The following is a 24,010-nucleotide window of genomic DNA, read 5'->3' as shown; positions in this document are numbered from 1 at the left end:
TGAAATATTTGTATTTTTCGGGCGGGAAGTTTTGCCGCTGGAATGAGATTTCGAATTTGGCCACAGTCCAAGTACTAAGTAATACAAAAATATGAGACCGTACTAGTACGGCCAAATGTCACATCAATTCATCATCACGTTGAAAATCGGTTACCACGATCATAATTATTGGCCGTTGGCACATCAGTTCTCCAACGCTTGATCCAACGGTCAAAGTTCCTTTTTTTTAAGAGAACGGTCAAAATTCATTGGATTCGCTCGGGAACTGCGCGCGCCAAAACGAGTCTGACGAAGATGTTTCTAGAGTTCTCACGGACACGCCTTGGCGATACATTGAATGCAAATCTTGCAAGGTCAAAAAAAATGCAAATCTTGCAGGATCGTATGTGGCTGCTATGAGCTGAAGTACTCCATGAAACTATGAACATACATGTAGATGGGAATCCCATGTAGACGATCTGAAGAACGACCCGCTGCATCTTTCACAAATCCATCTACATGACATGATAAACTTTAATTAAGAAGCAGCCACGTAACAATTATTGCCCAAAATCTAACGGGTTCGACAATAAGCTGGTAATTCTCTATTATATATAAACACCAAAAAAATATAGCAAGTAAGAAAGGAGTGTCAATGCCACCAGGACTTACAAAAAAAAAAGGGAATTAGCACTTCGTAATCTCTTTGTTTTTACACATACCTTCTGCTCAGGAATCCAGGGCCTAGGGTCACATCAAGTCATAATCAGAAACCAAAGTCGGTTCCCATGTTCTCCAATTCAAAACGCGTACAAAATATTTCAGTGTGTGAAATAATTGTATTCAATAGGCAAGAGGTATATGCTACAGTGTTGAGATTTTGAATTAGACGGTTGTTAAGCTATTGATTATATGGAGTCGAAATTTGGTAGTATACATAAGTATCTTTGTTCACAACTCGCCTGTACAGAAGCAGGAACAGCTGTTGTGTTGCAGCACAACACAAAGGAGAAGCACTGTTCCGTTCATTGCACTCAATACAGCGATGAATGAACCAGACCAGTTGACAAGCTTCTAGACCTGGGCTATATGTAGAAAGCTGGAAATCAATGGATCACAGAAAATCATCAGTGTCAAGCTTTAATGCACTAGCCAACGCGACCAAAAGTCCGAACTTGAGACTATGGGCTCTGATACCATGTCAAGCTTCATCCACGAGCCAACGGAACCACAAGTCAGAACTGATGGAAAGGGCTAGGCAATCCACTTATAATATTAACAATCAGCAGGGTTCCTGTTCAAAAAAAAATCCACATCACAACAAGGAAACGACCACCAAGATCATAGCAATTGCAGATAAATGCACCTACGAAATATGCTCAGACTAAGGAACCATTTTACAAGACGAAGGTAATGACACATCACTGTCCCCGTTCATCTCCAATTATCTAGCAGATACTCTTCTTACTACTTACTAGCATTCCTAACCTGCTCCAAAGAGGGCCTCCTTCTGCTTTGCTATCGTTCTAAAATTGTCGACTTCTAGTCTTAGCGCAGTTGATGCAGCTCGTTCTACTTGGAGTTGCTCCTCTAGAACTTGAGCATGCAAATACTTTGACTTGGACATGGACTTGCACTTCAGCAGTCCAGCATTCCGTAAGAAAGTGTTTTTGGCAATGCCTTTCTTTTTTATTGCCATAGAAAATGCCTTCACACATTCTTCATCGGTTTTTTCCAGACCGTTTTTACCGGGTTTTGCCATCTCTAATTTCATATCTTCCTGCAAAAAATTCAGTTCGTACACATGTGTAAACATGATAGTTACTACAGAGAAACTTCTTTGATAGTAGATTTATCATGTGTATGACCTACTTTTATTCCTACGATTTGGCATGTCTGATTCACATCACATGAATTTTAATAAACATATATAATATCATATTGACATGTACTTTACTACTCCTACAAGTTGGGATGTGAGTCGTCACAAAATTTCAATCTTTTAGAAGACTTACAAGAACACTCTGTGCGACTTCTCCAATCACTTCAAGTTTGTTCTTCTGGCATGCTTCAAAAATCTACGTGAGAGTCATCTCTTTGTTTGGTTCCCTTTTACTTGCATTATGTAACATCTGCATTTTAGTACTACCATTTATAAATCGAATAACGTGGTTGAAATGGAGGATCATAATATAAGCTGCACCTTTGGTGTATATACTCTGCATGATCTTTTACTAAAATATTTCTAAATAGCAGTATAAAACAACATGTCCTTACTTTTTGCCGAATGTGCACTATAAGGTTACGAGATCCCGTACGGCTAGGTAAAAGTAGTTTACCGTGGTTTTTCTGATTCTGTTTAGCCAAATTCTGCAAAAAGGAGACTAGTGAGACATCGCTATAAATAAGAATCCAAGATGTGCTCTGGTCTCAGTCTTACACATCAGACCCGAGTCTTTGGATCCGACCAGTGCTTCACAAGAGCTCCCCCCTGTGTGTCAGTCATGTGCTTAAAAGGAGATATAGTTGGAACACTCCCGATAATCTTTCCAGTGAAGTATTTCTTCTTTAGCTTTCTTTGCGATCTTGGCGTGAACAGTCTGAGAATAGACTGTTGAGAACATGCTTTACTTCCTCTTGGTCCTCATCGAACTCGAACCTTAACTGTTCACAACAATATAAACCGTTGGTGCGATATACATAGAGCCAACAACAAGCTAGAAGGAACGGGACGTGCCAATGTGGTATACTAGTATGAGTAACATTACCAAGAGAAAGATGACTTACGTGTAACCTGTGCACTAATTTTTCAAAATGCGCAGAGGTGTCTACGTGCTCTTTCCATGTTGGGAAGATAGGAATTTCATTCTGACGAAAATTCCTACATCCGATGCTAATTTACAAGATTCTTCTGGGTCCAGGGCCTTCTGCCACCTACGATAGATGAAAGGCGAAATCTTGATTCCACCCCAGCAAGCTTAGCTACGAACATTTTCCCTCTTTGTTGGGCCCCTCGTTTTTCTTGATCGTGGTGCAACTACAAAGTTAAGCATTACATCAAGCTATCAAGGTAGATATATATATTTATATTTATATATATATATATTTATTTATTTATCTATAAAGTATAACTTTATAACGGAGAATGAAACTATAAGCATTGGAAAATGTACCTTCTTCGGTGTGGGGCTCATCCTCAGGGGAGTTGTCTATGGCAGGACTAATATGGGTCAGTGGGAGATCATCAACAGTTTGTTGATGTTGTGCTAGCAGTGTTTGGCCGATTGTGGTTGTGTCACCGGGACTGGTACAAAGTGTGTCCTTGGGCGGTATTTCCTACCACAGCTACGCTGATCCCAATTGTGGCTGAGAAGTTGCCGTGGAAACTGGTTCTGCTGCCAATTGTTGTTGAGAAGTTGCTGTGGAAAGCGGTTCTGCTGCCAATTGTGGCTGAGAAGTTGCTTTGTGGAAACTGGATTCTGCTGCCAATTGTGGCTGAGAAGTTGTCGTGGAAACCGGATTCTGCCGCCGATTGTCGCCGGTTGACTGGATTGGTAACAGGTGGCTGATTCAACCTCTTGGGGTGTTCACCACGTTTTTTTATTTCAGTACTCTTAGCATTTTCGTTATTTTCTTCAACTAGTGCCATGAATCGCTGAGACTGTCTAGTAGCAGAAGCAGGTTTCTTTTTTGGTTGCAGCTGTTCTATCACCGATTCAGGTGCATATTGAATGGTCTTCCTCTCATTGGTGGTTCCTGAAATTCTTACTTGAAGGCTGAGATTCCTAGCACACATAAACGATATTTCAGTCTACGAGTCCCATATATGATGATATGCAAATGGGATAGAATGAAGAACAATAAAGGATGACGTGCATGCTGAAACATATATATGATGCATTAAGGAGACCTAGAGGTGGCATGTGAACATGTTTGGTGGGATTCAGGATACAAGTATACAACACATGGAAGTTGCAACAGATATCTCAAAGTAAAAACACAGAAATCACCTGGTGGGGTTGAGGAGAATGGTCAGGCAAGGCATCTTCCTGAGTCAGCTCTCCAAGAGGCTCAGCAGGATCAAATTGTGAATCATAACATTGTTCTTTATCTTTGGGGAGGGGAAAGGGTTCTTCTCCGATTTTGTTCAGGTTTGCACTAGAGGAAATAGCGTTACAAATGCTTGTGCCCACACGGCTTGCATATCTTCTACATATATTCCGTATCCGTTTCTCTTTTAATTCATTCTTCTGTATTGCAATAATATCTAGCATGCATTACAAAAAAAAATGCTAATGAGATGGCGGTGCAAGTAAGCAAAAAAATACTTTTCGAAATCACATGCATAACGAATGCGGCCATATCAACCTTCTTGGAAGTGGGCGCGTGTACGCTTTGGTTTCCTGCCGTGGACCATGGAGGCTCCCATCTCTCCAGTCCGGTGGACGGAAGGAGTAGGGGATTAAGATACGAGAACCCGGCGATGGTGACTGCCGCCGACAAGGCGGCGGTGGAAGTCGGCTACGGAGGAGCTCGTATGGTACGATGGTCGTCGGTGGGGTGGGGGAGGTGGAAGCTACTCCGGCTTGCTAAAAAGCAAGGGAGACGGCGGAACGTTGTCGGTCACTACGGTGGCCGATGAGAAGGCGATAGTGCCGGTGTGGGAGTGGGACGGTGGGCCGGCGCCGGCGTGTGAGATGATCCGGTGGGTCATGCAGGGTGGAAGCGTGAGAGAGAGATGCGGGGTTCGGCGCCGCCGGTGATAGGTCTGAATTGAGCGGTCCGGGGGGATAAGATCGACACTGTACTTATTTCACATCGCTTTGAATTTTGGAAGCGGGAGGAATTTCGGCGGGAATTTTGGGGCAGAGTTGAAATTATTACTGGTTGGTGGAAAAGCGTGGAACCCTAGCCTACGAAATCCAGTGCTGAAGCTGAGGTCCTTTTGGTGTGGCTTTTTGGCTTTTGGATTTTGGAAGCCAAAAGAATATAATATTTGTTTTTGGCTTCCAAAATCCAAAAGCCAAAAAGGCAAAAAAAGCCACAACAAAAGGGCCCCGAGTATGTTCGGGGTCAAGGGGATATGCTTGTTGGTTCTTGGGTGCATATGATCTCTTTATTTCGAAATTCATCTTCTATACATTTTGAAAAATGTCAAAAAAGAATAAAACGAAAAATGCATGTGTACTTCTTCGCTTGCTTTATACACATAAAATATTTCAATGGAAAATCGAATAGTAATTTGGGCTATGTAAAAAAGAGTTACTCCGTAAAAAATGTGCTAACCATAAGGCTTTTTATGAGACATGTTTTCTCTCTTTTTTTACATCGACCATGAAAAAAACTTGTTTTTTTTACATCAACCATGAAAAATACTTTTTTACATCGACCATGAAAAATACTAGGAATTTGCTAAGAGCATTCACAACGTGTAGCCAAAAGTGGTTCCATATTTGATTTTTGGCTTTTGGAACTAGTTCCATACATTGTAGAGGTAGTTCCAAAACCGGAAAAACAAGGAACCGGAGCAAGTAGGTGCTCAGATGCCAAATTTCACTTTTGGCATTTGGAACTAGTTCCCTACATTGTGAGAGTAGTTCCATATTGGCTTTATGTGTTGTTTTAGCTTGATGGCGGGTCCCACGTTATAAATATTTGGAACCACTACATTGTGGAGCTATTGCTATATTTCACACCAAAGCCAAATTCACCATCGTATCAGATTTGGCAATAGCAACATTGTGGATGCCCTAAAGTTATATTTTCCATCTTGTACACAATTAAAAATATCTTTAAAACAAACAAATCTCTAATGTCTAGGTGTACCATCTCTACTAGTACTAGTATATACTAGTAAATTACACGTGCCTTGCACGTGAGAGCTCTTTTTTTTAGTGAAACAACTTCGACGCAGGATTTTGTGAAGCTTTTTAACTTAATTGGTCAAACATGCGAAGCATGTGCCATTTACTTGTACAACTTTATCGGAAAAAAATTACTTGTACAAGCTAGTTCCCCTAAGTACTACCAGCACATAAGTAAACAAAAGAACCAGGGACATCATCAACTGAAAACAACAATCTATTCATATAGCGGCTCTTGCATCACCCTTTGAAAATCATCTACCTGCAAAGATGAGTGCAGAGTTTCTGCTCGTGCTTTCACCTGTTCCAAGATCGTCCAGTTGATCTCATGGACATCTGCGTCAGCCAAAGCGGTAACCAAGTTGCCAGCCACTAGCTTCTGCAGATCAGCAACAGCATGTAGGCCATCTTGAATTGTAGAATTCCATCCTCGGTTCATTTCTTTGTTCCGCCAAGTGGCCACATCCAAGTCCTTTTGAAGACGCCTAATCTTAGCTTCCCCATTGCCACATCCTTCTGTTTTGTTCCTACAAACGTTTGCATCAACGGAACTCGGACATCTGTGCTACAATGCTGCTTAGCGGGGACATGAGCATCACTTGCTTCTGCGATTTGCCATGCATAAAATCAATCAGCAGATTAAAAGGAAATATGTTGGTTGATTCATGTCACCACTTTGAGCAACCCATGAGTTTCTAAACCTTAAATGGAGTCTAAAACATTGCAATAAAAGGGTGGGTGCATCATTTGGATGCAGAGGCCGGGGCGACCCTATTTTCAAGAAAAAATTAGGAAATCTGAAATCTATATCTATATCTCTACCATCTATACCACTCCACTCCAGTTGACAGTTTGATCTCTTTCAGTACATTAGATTATGTCATGTTTAAAACACTATTATAAAATTACCTCCTTAATGTTGAGCTCAGGAGGATCCAGATGTGCTGATACTAGGCGGCCCCTCAAATGATTGCTTGCTAGAACAATAGGACCAAATCCCGCCTCCTTTCTACAATGTTTGCATCACTGGTGCGCTCACTGTCTTTGTTAGGAACATGAGCAGTGGCTAGCTGCTGCAAATCAAAGTTCATCAAATCAATCAGCAAACAACACATATGAAATTTGAGCAGTGCGGCTAAATACCTTCTTCAGCAGCTGCCCCACGGAATCGTCCTTTTGGCGGCACATCACACGGGTGAAAAATCTCGGCAACGACTTGGGGTGCGGTGATTTTGTCCCATTCCACAGTATGCCGAGCTTGGCTGCAATTATCTTATTCTGCAAGATATTTTGCCTCCGAGATTCTTCGTAGGCATTCTCGAGGGGAATATCTAGCAGGCATTACAAAAAAAAAGATGCTAATAACAAACAGTGGAAGCAAGCAATAAACTAGTCTCGGAAATCAAATACATAACAAAAGCTGCCGGACAAAGTGTTCAACCTTGGTCGACTGGGGAGGTGGCGCGTTGGCCGTTCATTTTGGTTCGGTGGATCATGGTGGCGCTTTGTGTACCGATCTCGCCAGCCGGTAAGATGAACCAGTGAGTCGGGGAAGCAGATCCGACGAAGCGGACGGAGTGTGGTTGACGGCGTCGCTGAGCTGGCTCCGGCGCGGTGGATGTCGGCTACGGATGGAGGACTGAGAGGGAGCGAGACGGACTAGGTGCGAGGTAGGGAGAGAGGCCCTTGCTTGTCCGTGGGTGGGGCTGGATATAGGGGAAATGAAAGCCCTAGAAGATAGCATCCTGCTAATATCCTAGTACAAAACAATTGAACTAGAAAATCCCGCCAATATATGGTGCTGAATTGCGGGCGGCTCATAGCTTGTGCACAAATAAAATGGGAAAATCCAAAAAATGTACTAGTTCAACAAAAAAAAACTCTAGTGGCAAAGTCGCTAGCTCGCCATGAGAAGATGCACTCCGCCAAAAAAATGTCATGAGAAGCTAGTTTGCTATGGATCTTGCATTAACCCTGCTCGATAAAATGGTGGGCACAAAAGACAAGCTAAATCAAAAATAATGGTGGTAGAAAGATGTAACTCTCAAATGTAAACTCTACTAAACAGGGCCAGCTCAAAAACATGCCTCATATTATTAGTACTTCCTCCGGTCCATATTAACTGCCACTAAAAATGGATGTATCTACAAATACATCCATTTGAGTGGCATGTATACGGATAGGAGTAGTAGATCAAGGAGTTGCGAGACAGTGGAGGAAATGAGGTGGGGAGGAGGAGGGTGACGACCAGACCCCCACCTCCACGGCACCGCATAAATAGAAGCTAAAATATGTGAAACAGTGGAGGAAATGAGGTGGAAAGGTCTTCTTTTTAGCCCCAGCATCACCGCAGATCAGGTGACATGCACCTATTGCATGTCACCGTGTGACATGCGGTTTAAATTCAAATTTGAACACTGCGAACAAATCTGAAAAAAATCATGCATGTTCATAGATATTAAGATAACCCCTAAAAAATTCAAGTCAAAATTCGAAACATACATCGAGAAACAAAAAAGAGAAATCTGTCATGAATTCTCTGTAGACTATTCACATCTGAGTTTCTCTTTTTTGTTTCTCGATGTATGTTTCGAATTTTGATCTGAAATTTTTAGGGGTTATCTTAATATGAGCTGTGAACGTGCATGATTTTTTTCAGATTTTTTCGCAATGTTTAAATTTGGATTTAGGCCGCATGTCACACGGTGACATGGTGCATGTCACCATGTCACCTAGCTACCGCTCGAGAAATGGAGCCCCTCTCCGCTGGGCTCCATATGGCTAGTCATAGTGCTAGTATCATAGCTAGTATCATGCACATTGGACCCACAAAAATGCTGATGTGGCAGCTAATTAAGGAGGAGAGAGGAGATTAGAGTAACATAGGTAGATAATGTAACATAGCGCATGTCACGAGAAAAGTTAATGCCAAACAAATCTTGTGCACAAATTTGCATCGAGATTCTAAAAAATAATAAATATAGCATGGCTATGATACTACTTCATGTTACTAACCACTATAGAGATAGTATCATATACAAGTATTATATGCATGATACTACTACATGATACTTACCACTATGACCAGCCTAAAAGCTTCACTGCTCGTGTCAGACTGTTGAAGACACTGGCAAGTGCATGTCAGGGGGACAGAGAATAAATTTCGTCCACGCGTCGGCGCGTGCTGTCTACCCCAAACCCTAAACTCTGTCTTATGAAGTCAAAGCATGCATGAAGAGAAGTGGTTTTTGGTTTCAAACATGGAAATTTCAAAAACCCTCTCAAGAGCTACATTTTGGAGTGACTAATTTTTCATATTCATGATTTAAACTTGTTTAAATGGGCATAAAAATGGGCATAAAATTCAAAATAAATCAAAATAAATGAAACACCAAGGCACATAGTCTTCTTATGTCATATAGTAAGCATTCAATTAAGTTGATAAACAAGGTCTAGACATACTCAAACCAGAAAAATCATGTATCTACCCCCTAACCCTAAACTACGTCTTATGAAGTCAAGCATGAAGAGATGTGGTTTTTGGTTTCAAACATGGAAATTTCGAAAACCCTCCCAAGAGCTTCATTTTGGAGTGACTAAGAAGCATACATGCTTACTTTTTTATATTCATGTTTTAAACTTGTTCAAATCTTGGTCAAACCTAGGATTTGACCAAGATTCAAATGGGCATAAAAATTCAAAAAAAAAATTGAAAAACCAAGGTCTTCTTATGTCATATAGTAAGCATTCAATTAAGTTGATAAACAAGGTCTAGACGTATTAAACCTGAAAAATCATGTATCTACCCCCTAACCCTAAACTCTGTCTTATGAAGTCAAGCATGCATGGTGAAGAGAAGTGCTTTTTCGTTTCAAACATGGAAATTTTAAAAACCCTCCCAAGAGCTTCATTTTGGGGTGACTAAGAAGGATACATGATTACTTTGTCATATTCATGTCTTAAACTTGTTTAAGTCATGGTCAAACCTAGGATTTGACGAAGATTCAAATGGGCATAAGAATTCAAAAAAAAATCAAAAACCAAAGCACATAGTCTGTGTATGTCATATAGTAAGCATTCAAGTTGATAAATAAGGTCTAGACATATTCAAACCAGAAAAATCATGGAAATTTCAAAAACCTCCCACGAGCTTCATTTTGGAGTGGCTAAGAAGGATCGATGCAGGTTACTTTTCATATTATTCATGTTTTAAACTTCTTTAAATCTTGGTCAAACCTAGGATTTGACCAAGATTCAACAAATGGGGATAAAAAAATGAAAACCCAATGCACATAGTCTTCTTATGTCATATAATAAGCATACAATTAAGTTGATAAACAAGGTCTAGACATATTCAAACCAGAAAAATCATGTATGTGGCTACCCCTAACCCTAAACTCTGTCTTATGAAGTCAAGCATGAAGAGATGTGGTAGAAAATTATTCATGTTTTAAAATTGTTTAAAACTTGTTCAAACCTAGGATTTGACCAAGATTCAAATGGGTAGAAAATTAAAAAATTGAAAAAAATGAAAAACCAAAGTACATAGTCTTCTTATGTCATATAGTAAGCATTCAAGTTGTTAAACAAGGTCGATCTAGACATATTCAAACCAGACAAATCATGTATCTATACCCCTAACCCCTAATTAAACTCTGTCTTATGAAGTCAAGCATGAAGAGAAGTGGTTTCGGGTTTCAAACATGGACTAAGAAGGATCATTTTTAAAAACCCCAAAAGCTTCACATATTAGAGTGCATAAGAAGGATCCAGGCTTACCCTTTCATTTTGATGTTTTAATCTTGTTTAAATCTTGGTCAAACCTAGGATTTGACCAATATTCAAATGAGCATAAAATAAGAAATAAAAAAATAAAAAACGAAAGCACATAATCTTCTTATGTCATATAGTAAGCATTCAAAAGTTCATGAAGAAGGTCTAGACACATTCAAATCAAACAAGTCATCTACCCCTAACCCTACACTGTGTCTTATAAATGAAGTCAAGCATGAAAAGAAGTGTGGTTTTGGGTTTCAAACATGGAAATTTGAAAAACCTCCCAAAAGCTTCATTTTAATTAGGCTGATTAATTAAGAAGGATCCATGATTAATTACCTTTTCATTGTCATGTTTTAAACTTGTTTAAATCTTGGTCAAACCTAGGATATATTTGACCAAGATTCAAATGGGCATAAAAATTCAGAAAAAAATCAAAAGAATGAAAAACCAAAGCATGAAAAGAAGTGTCGTTTTGGGTTTCAAACATGGAAATTTCAAGAACACATCCCAAAAGCTTCATTTTAGAGTGACTAAGAAGGATCCATGCTTACCTTTTCATTTCATGTTATAGACTTGTTTAAATCATGGTCAACCCTAGGATTAATTTGACCAAGATTCAAGTGGGCAGAAAATTTAAAAAAATAGAAAACTGAAAAACCAAAGTACATAGTCTTCTTATGTACGTCATATAGTAAGCATATTCAAGTTGATAAACAAGGTTTGGGCATATTCAAACCATACAAATCATGTATCTACCCCCTAACCCTAAACTCTTTCTTATGAAGTCAAGCATGAAGAGAAGTGGTTTTGGGTTTCAAACATGGAAATTTCAAAAACCTCCCAAAAACTTCATATTAGAGTGACTAATTAAGAAGGATAGAGGCTTCCCTTTTCATTTTCATGTTTTAAACTTGTTTAAATCTTTGTCAAACCTAGGATTTGGCCAAGATTCAAATATATGGGCACAAAATTAGAAAAAATAGAAAAATGAAAAACCCAAGCACATAGTCTTCTTGTGTCATATAGTTAGCATTAAAGTTGATAAACAAGGTTTAGACATATTCAAACCAGACAGATCATGTATCTACCCCCTAACCCTAAACTCGGTCTTATGAAGTCTAGCATGAAGAGAAGTCGTTTTGGGTTTCAAACGTTTAAGCCAAAAGCCCCTTTTCAAATATTTCAAACTTATTCAAGTTTGGTTCAAATTTGAAAGACATACAAGTTATAGCACACATAGTGCATACATTTTCACACATACTGCACTAGATAGATGCTAACCCTATAGTTTGAGGCCATTTGGATGAGGTAGAAAAAATTCTTGGATTAGAATCGTGTTGTTCGAACCCCGTAGTTGGATTTTTTTGAACCTTGATCTGTAGTACTGGGCAAAACCCTAGTTTAACCTATTTAATTATAGATTCGTATATCGATTTTTCTACCTTTTTATTATTACTATGCAGCACATGTGTGTTTGCCCGTCTAGCTAGTGAAACTCGGAGGAAGAGGGATCACTCATTCACTCGGAAGGTCAGAAGAAGGGAGAGCATTATGGTGTCTCCCCTTTTTCGGGTAACGATGTTGACTATTGTGCAGGGTTTGTCAGTGAGCAGGGAGGTGCGAGCGAGCGAGTCGAGCGAGGCCGAGAATGAGAGAGATTTGTTTTTTTTTTTGTGTGTGAGAGGGACAACCGAAGGATCCTAAAGGACCCAGAGACTTCCAATACGCATCCTGATGCGTCTTCTCTTGACAAAGAAGATGGCTGGGAGTTTGCGTACCTATTGCAAGTGACTTGTGCTCACTGAAGTGTGGGACCTCACGCGTGGGCACCACACGTAAGTGACAGTCCTGTTGGTGTAAAAACTCGGTTGATTATTATAGTGCATTAGAACAAAGTTTCCTATGGATTCAAGCGTAGGAAATCCAAGTTAACTCATTTAATTACATGACATTATTTTTTCCATGAAGCAAAGTTAACACATCTATCAATTGGTACATTTTGGAGTGACTAAGAAGGATCCAGGCTTACTTATTCGTTTTCACATGTTAAACTTGTCTAAATCTTGGTCAAACCTAGGATTTGACCAACAAGATTCAAATGGGCAGAAAAATAAAATAAAAACAAAAAATGAAAAACTAAATCACATAGTCTTCTTATGTCATATAGTAAGCATTAAAGTTGATAAACAAGGTCTAGACATATTCAAACCAGACAAATCATGTATATATCTACCCCTAACCCTAAACTCTATCTTATGAAGTCAAGCATGAAAGAGAAGTGGCGGTTTTGGGTTTCAAACATGGAAATTTCAAAAAAAAAAAGCTTCATTTTAGGGAGACTAAGAAGGATCCATGCTTACCATTTTATTTTCATGTTTTAAACTTGTTTAAATCTTGTTCAAACCTAGGATTTGACCAAGATTCGAATGGGTAGAAAATTTAAAAAGTGAAAAAATGAAAAACCAAAGTACATAGTCTTCTTATGTCATATAGTAAGCATTCAAGTTGTTAAACAAGGTCGATCTAGACATATTCAAACCAGACAAATCATGTATCTATACCCCTAACCCCTAATTAAACTCTGTCTTATGAAGTCATTTGATTCATAGGAACATATCCTATAGGAATTATTCCTACAGGAATCTTGTAGTACAAATCCTATAGGAAAAAAGCATTAGCTCATACCTCATGGAAAAATTCCTTTGCTACAATCAAAGACACACCATATTCCTATAGGATTCAACTTGGCATGACATTCCAATCCTACACCTTTCCTATTCCTACACTCTTCATATTCCTATGAATCAAAGGAGCCCTAAGTTTGTAAAGGATTTGGCATCCATATATGCTCACCGGATATATAGATAAGGCCGAGCAAACACATCGAATATTTGTGAAGAAATGTTTTTGCTATAACCTTCAAATTTTTAGATTTACATCACACACAAAGAACACACCTTTAATTTCGCCAGGTTTGTGCACTAATAAAGTACTCCTACAGTACTAGAAATTGAATTGTTCTACTCCGAAGTGATATGCTCACCGGAGTATTTTTGGATCTTAGCTGGAGCGGCGTTTGGCGGTTGCACGAAGCCGTGCTGGATGTTAAGCCTGTCGAGGCACCCCTGGTGGAAAGCGTGCGCCTCCTTAGCCTCATCGGCGTGCCGCTGCAATGCTGCGTCCCTGGGATTTGCAGCCGCCGCATTCTTAGCCTGCACAAAAGCTTGCAGAGCATCCCGGCATCTATAGAGTGCCGGGAACATCACGTTATATACGAGCTCCTTGGCGGTGTTGCTCCTGCAAAGGGCGTCGCCGTGATGCGCTTCGAAAGAACGGCCTGGCTCCACGGCCGGCACCGCCTGAAGTGCGGTCGGATTAGGCGGCTGGCCACGGGAGCTCCCTGCCTCCGCATCGTTCGCGCCGGCCGGGAAGGGGATCTCACCTGCTGGCAAAGAAAACCATGCGGCATGCGCGGGCGGAAAAGCCGGCCAGGGCCGAGCGGGCGTCGCATGCGGGGTTGCGTGGGAGATCCCTGCCTCTGCATCCATCGGCCCGCACGGGAAGCGGCTGGCGAGGGGCTCCACGGCCAGTGCCGCCGCCGCGGGCTTAACAACCGGCCAGTGCAGAGCGGGCGGGTTATGCCTTGGTGCGCGATGGACGAAGCGAAGGCGGCGCTGATTCTCCGCTTCCTCGTCGGTGGTAGGACTACGCGCGCGGCGACCAGAGCCAAGTCGGAAGGCCATAGCTATGTCGATTGGTCACTTAAGCTGGAGAGGTTCTCTTACCATTTCGGAGAAGCGGAGTAAGAGGAAGTTGTTGCTTATACGGGTTCACTGCCACGTTGGGTTAAGAGGGGCAAAGTTGGTCAATGCCTAGGAAGTTGGAATCGTTTTGGCCCCAATTTTTTAATTACCTTGCGGTTCATCTCTCGGTCTCTCCCACCTCTTCACTATCCCTCCCCTTGCCTCCTTTCATGCTTCATCGTAGTGCATCTTATTTTTCTAGCACCTTCACAAAAATCATACACATTTGGCCAATTCTGTCATTGTGTGCACTAATAAAGTAAAAAAAATCCATTATATGTGAATAAACGTTTAATACACTAGCTCGCAAAGATGTTTCTCAAGGCGATATGCACAATGCCTGCCAAAAATGGGTCATGATAACTAAATTTCGTGTTAATTTTTGCATGACATGTACTCACTTGTGTATGAAGCCAAGCAAACTCATAATCTATACCAAAAAAATGTGAAAGAGTTCTTTTTAGTATTCTTCATACATGGGGTTCCTATTTTTACTTTCTATTTTTACTAGTTACAAGTACTCATGCATGAAAACTTTTGAAAATATGTGCATTTTGGGCTGTGTGGAGACATGGTACAATAATATATTCAAGTTGATATACAAAGTCTAGACATATTCAAACTAGACAAATAATGTATCTAACCCCCTAACCCTAAACTCTGTCTTATGAAGTCAAGCATGCATGAAGAGAATTGGTTTTGGGTTTCAAACATGGAAATTTCAAAATCATCCCAAAAGCTTCATTTTAGAGCGACTAAGAAGGATCCAGGCTTACCTTTCCATTTTCATGTTTTAAACTTGTTTAAATCTTGGTCAAATCTAGGATTTGACCACGATTCAAATGGGCATAAAATAAAAAAATGAAAAACCAAAGCGCACATAGTCTTCTTATATGTCATATAGTAAGCATTAAAGTTGGTAAACAAGGTCTAGACATATTCAAACTAGACAAATCATGTATCTACCCCCTAACCCCTAAACTCTGTCTTATGACGAAGTCAAGCATGAAGATTAAGTGGTTTTGGGTTTCAAACATGGAAATTTCAAAAACCTCCCAAAAACTTCATTTTAGGGTGACTAAGAAGGATACAGGCTTCCCTTTTCATTTTCATGTTCTATACTTGTTTAAATCTTGGTCAAACCTAGGATTTGACCAAGATTCAAATGTGCATCAAAATTCCAAAAAAATCAGAAAAATGAAAAACCAAAGCACATAGTTTTCTTATGTCATATAGTAAGCATTAAAGTTGATAAACAAGGATCTAGACATATTCAAACAAGAAAAATCATGTATCTACCCCCTAACCCTAAACTTTGTCTTATGTAGTCAAGCATGAAGAGAAGTGGTTTTGGGTTTCAAATATGGAAATTTCAAAAACCTATCAAAAGCTTCATTTTAGAGTGACTAAGAAGGATCCATGCTTACCTTTTCATTTTGATATTTGAAACTTGTTTAAATCATTGTCAAACCTAGGATTTGACCAAGATTTAAATGGGCATAAAATTAAAAAAAACGGAAAAATGAAAAACAAAAGCACATAGTCTTCTTATGTCACATATATATATAGTAAGCATTCAAAAGATGATAAACAAGGTCTAGCTAGACATATTCAAATAAGACAAATCATGTATCTACCCCTCTAAAACCATAAACTCTGTCTTATGAAGTCAAGCATGAAGAGAAGTGGTTTTTGGTTTCAAACATGGAAATTTCAAAAACCTCCCAAAATTAAAGCTTCATTTTAGAGTGACTAGTTAAGAAGGATCCAGGCTTACCTTTTCATTTTCATGTTTTAAACTTGTTTAAATCTTGGTCAAACCTAGGATTTGACCAATATTCAAATGGGCATAAAATAAAAAATAAATAAAATAAAAAACCAAAGCACGTAGTCTTCTTATGTCATATAGTAAGCATTCAAGTTCATAAACAAGGTCTAGACATATTCAAACCAGACAAATCATGTACCCCCTAACCCTAAACTTTGTCTTAATTATATATGAAGTCAAGCATGAAGCAGAGAAGTGTGCTTTTGGGTTTCAAACATGGAAATTTCAAAAACCTCCCAAAAAGCTTCATTTTAATTAGACTGGCTGGTTAATTAAGAAGGATCCATGATTAATTACCTTTTCATTGTCATGTTTTAAACTTGTTTAAATCTTGGTCGAACCTAGGATTTGACCAAGATTCAAATGGGCATAAAATTTCAGAAAAAAATCGAAAGAATGAAAAACCAAAGCACATAGCCTTCTTATGTCATATATATAGTAAGCATTCAAATTGATAAACATGGTCTAGACATATTCAAACCAGAAAAATCATGTATCTACCCCTAACCCTAAACTCTGTCTTATGAAGTCAAGCATGAATGAAGTACGGTGGTTTTGGGTTTCAAACATGGTAAATTCAAGAACCTCCCAAAAGCTTCATTTTAGAGTTACTAAGAGAAAGATCCAGACTTAATTACCTTATCATTTTCACATGTTAAACTTGTTTAAATCTTGCTCAACAAACCTAGGATTTTACCAAGATTCTCAAATGGGCATAAAAATCAAAAAATGAAATACCAATGCACATAGTCCTCTTATGTCATGTAGTAAGCATTCAAGTTGATAAACAAGGTCTAGATATATTCAAACAAGACAAATCATGTATCTACCCCCTATCGACCCTAAACTTCGTCTTATTAAGTCAAGCATGAAGAGAAGTGGTTTTGGGTTTCAAACATGGAAATTTCAAAAACCTCCCAAAATTCAGCTTCATTTTAGAGCGACTAAGAAGGATCGATGCTTACCTTTTCATTTCCATGTTTTAAACTTATTTAAATCTTGGTCAAACCTAGGATTTGACCAAGATTCAAATGGGCATAAAAATTCAGACAAAAAATCTAAAGAATGAAAAACCAAAGCACATAGCCTTCTTAATTATGTCATATAGTAAACACTCAAGTTGATAAACAAGGTCTAGACATATTCAAACCAGAAAAATCATGTGTATATCTACCCCTAACCCTAAACTCTGTCTTATGAAGTCAATCATGAAGAGAATTGGTTTTGGGTTTCAAACATGGAAATTTCAAGTACGTCCCAAAAGCTTCATATATTTTAGAGTGACTAATTAAGAAGGATCTTGGCTTACGTTTTCATTTTCATGCTTGAAACTTGTTTAAATCTTGGTTGAACCTAGGATTTGACCAGAATCAAATGTGCATAAAATTCTTAAAAAAAAATAGAAAAATGAAAAACAAAAGCACATGGTCTTCTTATGTCATATAGTAAGCATTCAAGTTGATAAACAAGGTTTAGACATATTCAAACCAGACAAATCATGTATCTACCCCCTAACCCTAAACTCGGTCTTATGAAGTCTAGCATGAGGAGAAGTCGTTTTGGGTTTCAAACGTTTAAGCCAAAAGCCCCATTTCAAATATTTCAAACTTATTCAAATTTGGTTCAAATTTGAAAGACACACAAGTTATAGCACACATAGTGCATACATTCTCACACATACTGCACTAGATGCTAACCCGGCCTATAGTTTGAGGCCATTGGATGAGGTCGAAAAAATCTTGGATTAGAAATGGGGTTGTTCGAACCCCGTAGTTGGATTTTTTGAACCTTGATCTGTAGTACTGGGCAAAACCCTAGTTTAACCTATTTAATTATAGATTAGTAGGTCGATTTTTCTACTATGCAGCACATGTGTGTTTGCCCGTCGAGTGAAACTCGGAGGAAGAGGGATCACTCGGAAGGAGAGAAGAAGGGAGAGAATTATGGTGTCTCCCCTTTTTCGGGTGATGATGTTGACTTTTGTGCAGGGTTTGTCAGTGAGCGAGCGAGCGAGTCGAGCGAGGCCGAGAATGAGAGAGATTTGTTTTTTTGTGAGAGGGACAACCGAAGGATCCAGAAGGACCCACAGACTTCCAATACGCATCCTGATGCGTCTTCTCTTGACAAAGAAAATGGCTGGGAGTTTGCGTACCTATTGCACGTGACTTGTGCTCACTGAAGTGTGGGACCTCACGCATGGGCACCACACGTAAGTGACAGACCTACTGGTGTAAAAGCTCGGTTGATTATTATAGTGCATTAGAACAAAGTTTCCTATGGTTTCAAGGGTAGGAAATCCAAGTTAACTCATTTACATGACATTATTTTTTCCATGAAGCAAAGTTAACGCACTTATCAATTGGTACATTTTGGAGTGACTAAGAAGGATCCAGGCTTACTTATTCGTTTTCACGTGTAAAACTTGTCTAAATCTTGGTCAAACAAAATTGGCAGAAAATTCAAAAAAAAAACAGAAAAATGAAAAACCAAAGCACATAGTCTTCTTATGTCATATAGTAAGCATTAAAGTTGATAAACAAGGTCTAGACATATTCAAACCATACAAATCATGTATCTACCCGCTAACCCCTAAACTATGTCTTAAGAAGTCAAGCATGAAGAGAAGTGGGTTTGGGTTTCAAACATGGAAATTTCAAAAACCTCCCAAAACTTCATTTTAGGGTGACTAAGAAGGATACAGGCTTCCCTTTTCATTTTCATGTTCTATACTTGTTTAAATCTTGGTCAAACCTAGGATTTGACCAAGATTCAAATGGGCACAAAAAAACAAAAAAATAAAAGCACATAGTGTTCTTATGTCATATCGTAAGCATTCAAGTTGATAAACAAGGTCTAGATATATCCAAACCAGACAAATCATGTATCTACCCCCTATCGACCCTAAACTTCGTCTTATGAAGTCAAGCATGAAGAGAAGTGGTTTTGGGTTTCAAACATGGAAATTTCAAAGACCTCCCAAAATTCAGCTTCATTTTAGAGCGACTAAGAAGGATCGATGCTTACCTTTTCATTTCCATGTTTTAAACTTATTTAAATCTTGGTCAAACCTAGGATTTGACCAAGATTCAAATGGGCATAAAAATTCAGACAAAAAATCTAAAGAATGAAAAACCAAAGCACATAGCCCTCTTAATTATGTCATATAGTAAACACTCAAGTTGATAAACAAGGTCTAGACATATTCAAACGAGAAAAATCATGTGTATATCTACCCCTAACCCTAAACTCTGTCTTATGAAGTCAATCTAGGATTTAACCAAGATTCAAATGGGCATAAAATAAAAAAATAGAAAAATGAAAAACCAAAGCGCACATAGTCTTCTTATATGTCATATAGTAAGCATTAAAGTTGATAAACAAGGTCTGGACATATTCAAACTAGCTAGACAAATCATGTATCTACCCCTAACCCCTAAACTCTGTCTTATGACGAAGTCAAGCATGAAGATAAGTGGTTTTGGGTTTCAAACATGGAAATTTCAAAAACCTCCCAAAAACTTCATTTTAGGGTGACTAATTAAGAAGGATACAGGCTTCCCTTTTCATTTTCATGTTCTATACTTGTTTAAATCTTGGTCAAACCTAGGATTTGACCAAAATTCAAATGTGCATCAAAATTCCAAAAAAAAAACAGAAAAATGAAAAACCAAAGCACATAGTTTTCTTATGTCACATACATATATATAGTAAGCATTCAAAAGTTGATAAACAAGGTCTAGCTAGACATATTCAAATAAGACAAATCATGTATCTACCCCTCTAAAACCATAAACTCTGTCTTATGAAGTCAAGCATGAAGAGAAGTGGTTTTTGGTTTCAAACATGGAAATTTAAAAAACCTCCCAAAATTAAAGCTTCATTTTAGAGTGACTAGTTAAGAAGGATCCAGGCTTACCTTTTCATTTTCATGTTTTAAACTTGTTTAAATCTTGGTCAAACCTAGGATTTGACCAATATTCAAATGGGCATAAAATAAAAAATAAATAAAATAAAAAACCAAAGCACATAGTCTTCTTATGTCATATAGTAAGCATTCAAGTTCATAAACAAGGTCTAGACATATTCAAACCAGACAAATCATGTACCCCCTAACCCTAAACTTTGTCTTAATTATATATGAAGTCAAGCATGAAGCAGAGAAGTGTGGTTTTGGGTTTCAAACATGGAAATTTCAAAAACCTCCCAAAAAGCTTCATTTTAATTAGACTGGCTAGTTAATTAAGAAGGATCCATGATTAATTACCTTTTCATTGTCATGTTTTAAACTTGTTTAAATCTTGGTCGAACCTAGTATTTGACCAAGATTCAAATGGCCATAAAATTTCAGGAAAAAATCGAAAGAATGAAAAACCAAAGCACATAGCCTTCTTATGTCATATAGTAAGCATTCAAATTGATAAACATGGTCTAGACATATTCAAACCAGAAAAATCATGTATCTACCCCTAACCCTAAACTCTGTCTTATGAAGTCAAGCATGAACAGAAGTACGGTGGTTTTGGGTTTCAAACATGGTAAATTCAAGAACCTCCCAAAAGCTTCATTTTAGAGTTACTAAGAGAAAGATCTAGACTTAATTACCTTATCATTTTCACATGTTAAACTTGTTTAACTCTTGCTCAACAAACCTAGGATTTTACCAAGATTCTCAAATGGGCATAACAATCAAAAAATGAAATACCAATGCACATAGTCCTCTTATGTCATATAGTAAGCATTCAAGTTGATAAACAAGGTCTAGACATATTCAAACAAGAAAAATCATGTATCTACCCCCTATCGACCCTAAACTTCGTCTTATGAAGTCAAGCATGAAGAGAAGTGGTTTTGGGTTTCAAACATGGAAATTTCAAAAACCTCCCAAAATTCAGCTTCATTTTAGAGCGACTAAGAAGGATCGATGCTTACCTTTTCATTTCCATGTTTTAAACTTATTTAAATCTTGGTCAAACCTAGGATTTGACCAAGATTCAAATGGGCATAAAAATTCAGACAAAAAATCTAAAGAATGAAAAACCAAAGCACATAGCCTTCTTAATTATGTCATATAGTAAACACTCAAGTTGATAAACAAGGTCTAGACATATTCAAACCAGAAAAATCATGTGTATATCTACCCCTAACCCTAAACTCTGTCTTATGAAGTCAATCATGAAGAGAATTGGTTTTGGGTTTCAAACATGGAAATTTCAAGTACGTCCCAAAAGCTTCATATATTTTAGAGTGACTAATTAAGAAGGATCTTGGCTTACGTTTTCATTTTCATGCTTGAAACTTGTTTAAATCTTGGTTGAACCTAGGATTTGACCAGAATCAAATGTGCATAAAATTCTTAAAAAAAATAGAAAAATGAAAAACAAAAGCACATGGTCTTCTTATGTCATATAGTAAGCATTCAAGTTGATAAACAAGGTTTAGATATATTCAAACCAGACAAATCATGTATCTACCCCCTAACCCTAAACTCGGTCTTATGAAGTCTAGCATGAGGAGAAGTCGTTTTGGGTTTCAAACGTTTAAGCCAAAAGCCCCATTTCAAATATTTCAAACTTATTCAAATTTGGTTCAAATTTGAAGGACACACAAGTTATAGCACACATAGTGCATACATTCTCACACATACTGCACTAGATGCTAACCCGGCCTATAGTTTGAGGCCATTGGATGAGGTCGAAAAAAATCTTGGATTAGAAATGGGGTTGTTCGAACCCCGTAGTTGGATTTTTTGAACCTTGATCTGTAGTACTGGGTAAAACCCTAGTTTAACCTATTTAATTATAGATTCGTAGGTCGATTTTTCTACTATGCAGCACATGTGTGTTTGCCCGTCGAGTGAAACTCGGAGGAAGAGGGATCACTCGGAAGGAGAGAAGAAGGGAGAGAATTATGGTGTCTCCCCTTTTTCGGGTGATGATGTTGACTTTTGTGCAGGGTTTGTCAGTGAGCAGGAGGTGCGAGCGAGCGAGCGAGTCGAGCGAGGCCGAGAATGAGAGAGATTTGTTTTTTTTTTGTGAGAGGGACAACCGAAGGATCCAGAAGGACCCACAGACTTCCAATACGCATCCTGATGCGTCTTCTCTTGACAAAGAAGATGGCTGGGAGTTTGCGTACCTGTAGCACGTGACTTGTGCTCACTGAAGTGTGGGACCTCACGCATGGGCACCACACGTAAGTGACAGACCTGCTGGTGTAAAAGCTCGGTTGATTATTATAGTGCATTAGAACAAAGTTTCCTATGGTTTCAAGGGTAGGAAATCCAAGTTAACTCATTTACATGACATTATTTTTTCCATGAAGCAAAGTTAACGCACCTATCAATTGGTACATTTTGGAGTGACTAAGAAGGATCCAGGCTTACTTATTCGTTTTCACGTGTAAAACTTGTCTAAATCTTGGTCAAACAAAATTGGCAGAAAATTCAAAAAATAAAACAGAAAAATGAAAAACCAAAGCACATAGTCTTCTTATGTCATATAGTAAGCATTAAAGTTGATAAACAAGGTCTAGACATATTCAAACCATACAAATCATGTATCTACCCGCTAACCGCTAAACTATGTCTTAAGAAGTCAAGCATGAAGAGAAGTGGTTTTGGGTTTCAAACATGGAAATTTCAAAAACCTCCCAAAACTTCATTTTAGGGTGACTAAGAAGGATACAGGCTTCCCTTTTCATTTTCATGTTCTATACTTGTTTAAATCTTGGTCAAACCTAGGATTTGACCAAGATTCAAATGGGCACAAAAAATAAAAATAAAAGCACATAGTGTTCTTATGTCATATCGTAAGCATTCAAGTTGATAAACAAGGTCTAGATATATCCAAACCAAACAAATCATGTATCTACCCCCTATCGACCCTAAACTTCGTCTTATGAAGTCAAGCATGAAGAGAAGTGGTTTTGGGTTTCAAACATTGAAATTTCAAAAACCTCCCAAAATTCAGCTTCATTTTAGAGCGACTAAGAAGGATCGATGCTTACCTTTTCATTTCCATGTTTTAAACTTATTTAAATCTTGGTCAAACCTAGGATTTGACCAAGATTCAAATGGGCATAAAAATTCAGACAAAAAATCTAAAGAATGAAAAACCAAAGCACATAGCCCTCTTAATTATGTCATATAGTAAACACTCAAGTTGATAAACAAGGTCTAGACATATTCAAACCAGAAAAATCATGTGTATATCTACCCCTAACCCTAAACTCTGTCTTATGAAGTCAATCTAGGATTTAACCAAGATTCAAATGGGCATAAAATAAAAAAACAGAAAAATGAAAAACCAAAGCGCACATAGTCTTCTTATATGTCATATAGTAAGCATTAAAGTTGATAAAAAAGGTCTGGACATATTCAAACTAGCTAGACAAATCATGTATCTACCCCCTAACCCCTAAACTCTGTCTTATGACGAAGTCAAGCATGAAGATAAGTGGTTTTGGGTTTCAAACATGGAAATTTCAAAAACCTCCCAAAAACTTCATTTTAGGGTGACTAATTAAGAAGGATACAGGCTTCCCTTTTCATTTTCATGTTCTATACTTGTTTAAATCTTGGTCAAACCTATGATTTGACCAAGATTCAAATGTGCATCAAAATTCCAAAAAAAAAAAACAGTAAAATGAAAAACCAAAGCACATAGTTTTCTTATGTCACATACATATATATAGTAAGCATTCAAAAGTTGATAAACAAGGTCTAGGTAGACATATTCAAATAAGACAAATCATGTATCTAC

The 24,010-nt window shown here is 38.2% G+C and overlaps 1 long non-coding RNA gene across 1 annotated transcript; it reads right to left on the bottom strand.

Annotated features, from left to right (window-relative positions):
• Positions 1-6,874: 6,874 nt before the first annotated feature.
• On the bottom strand, positions 6,875-7,319 carry LOC139830315 (uncharacterized). Its single transcript, XR_011742256.1, has 3 exons — positions 7,285-7,319; positions 6,987-7,174; positions 6,875-6,916 (listed from the first exon to the last, which is right to left on the bottom strand). It is a non-coding gene; the product is annotated as an uncharacterized lncRNA (long non-coding RNA).
• Between the last annotated feature and the right edge of the window lie 16,691 nt (positions 7,320-24,010).

This window comes from Lolium perenne, chromosome 4, assembly GCF_019359855.2.
Source record: "Lolium perenne isolate Kyuss_39 chromosome 4, Kyuss_2.0, whole genome shotgun sequence".
NCBI lineage: Eukaryota > Viridiplantae > Streptophyta > Magnoliopsida > Poales > Poaceae > Lolium > Lolium perenne.
Note: the sequence above shows the minus strand (reverse complement) of the source record. Positions and strands in the feature narration are given on the sequence as shown.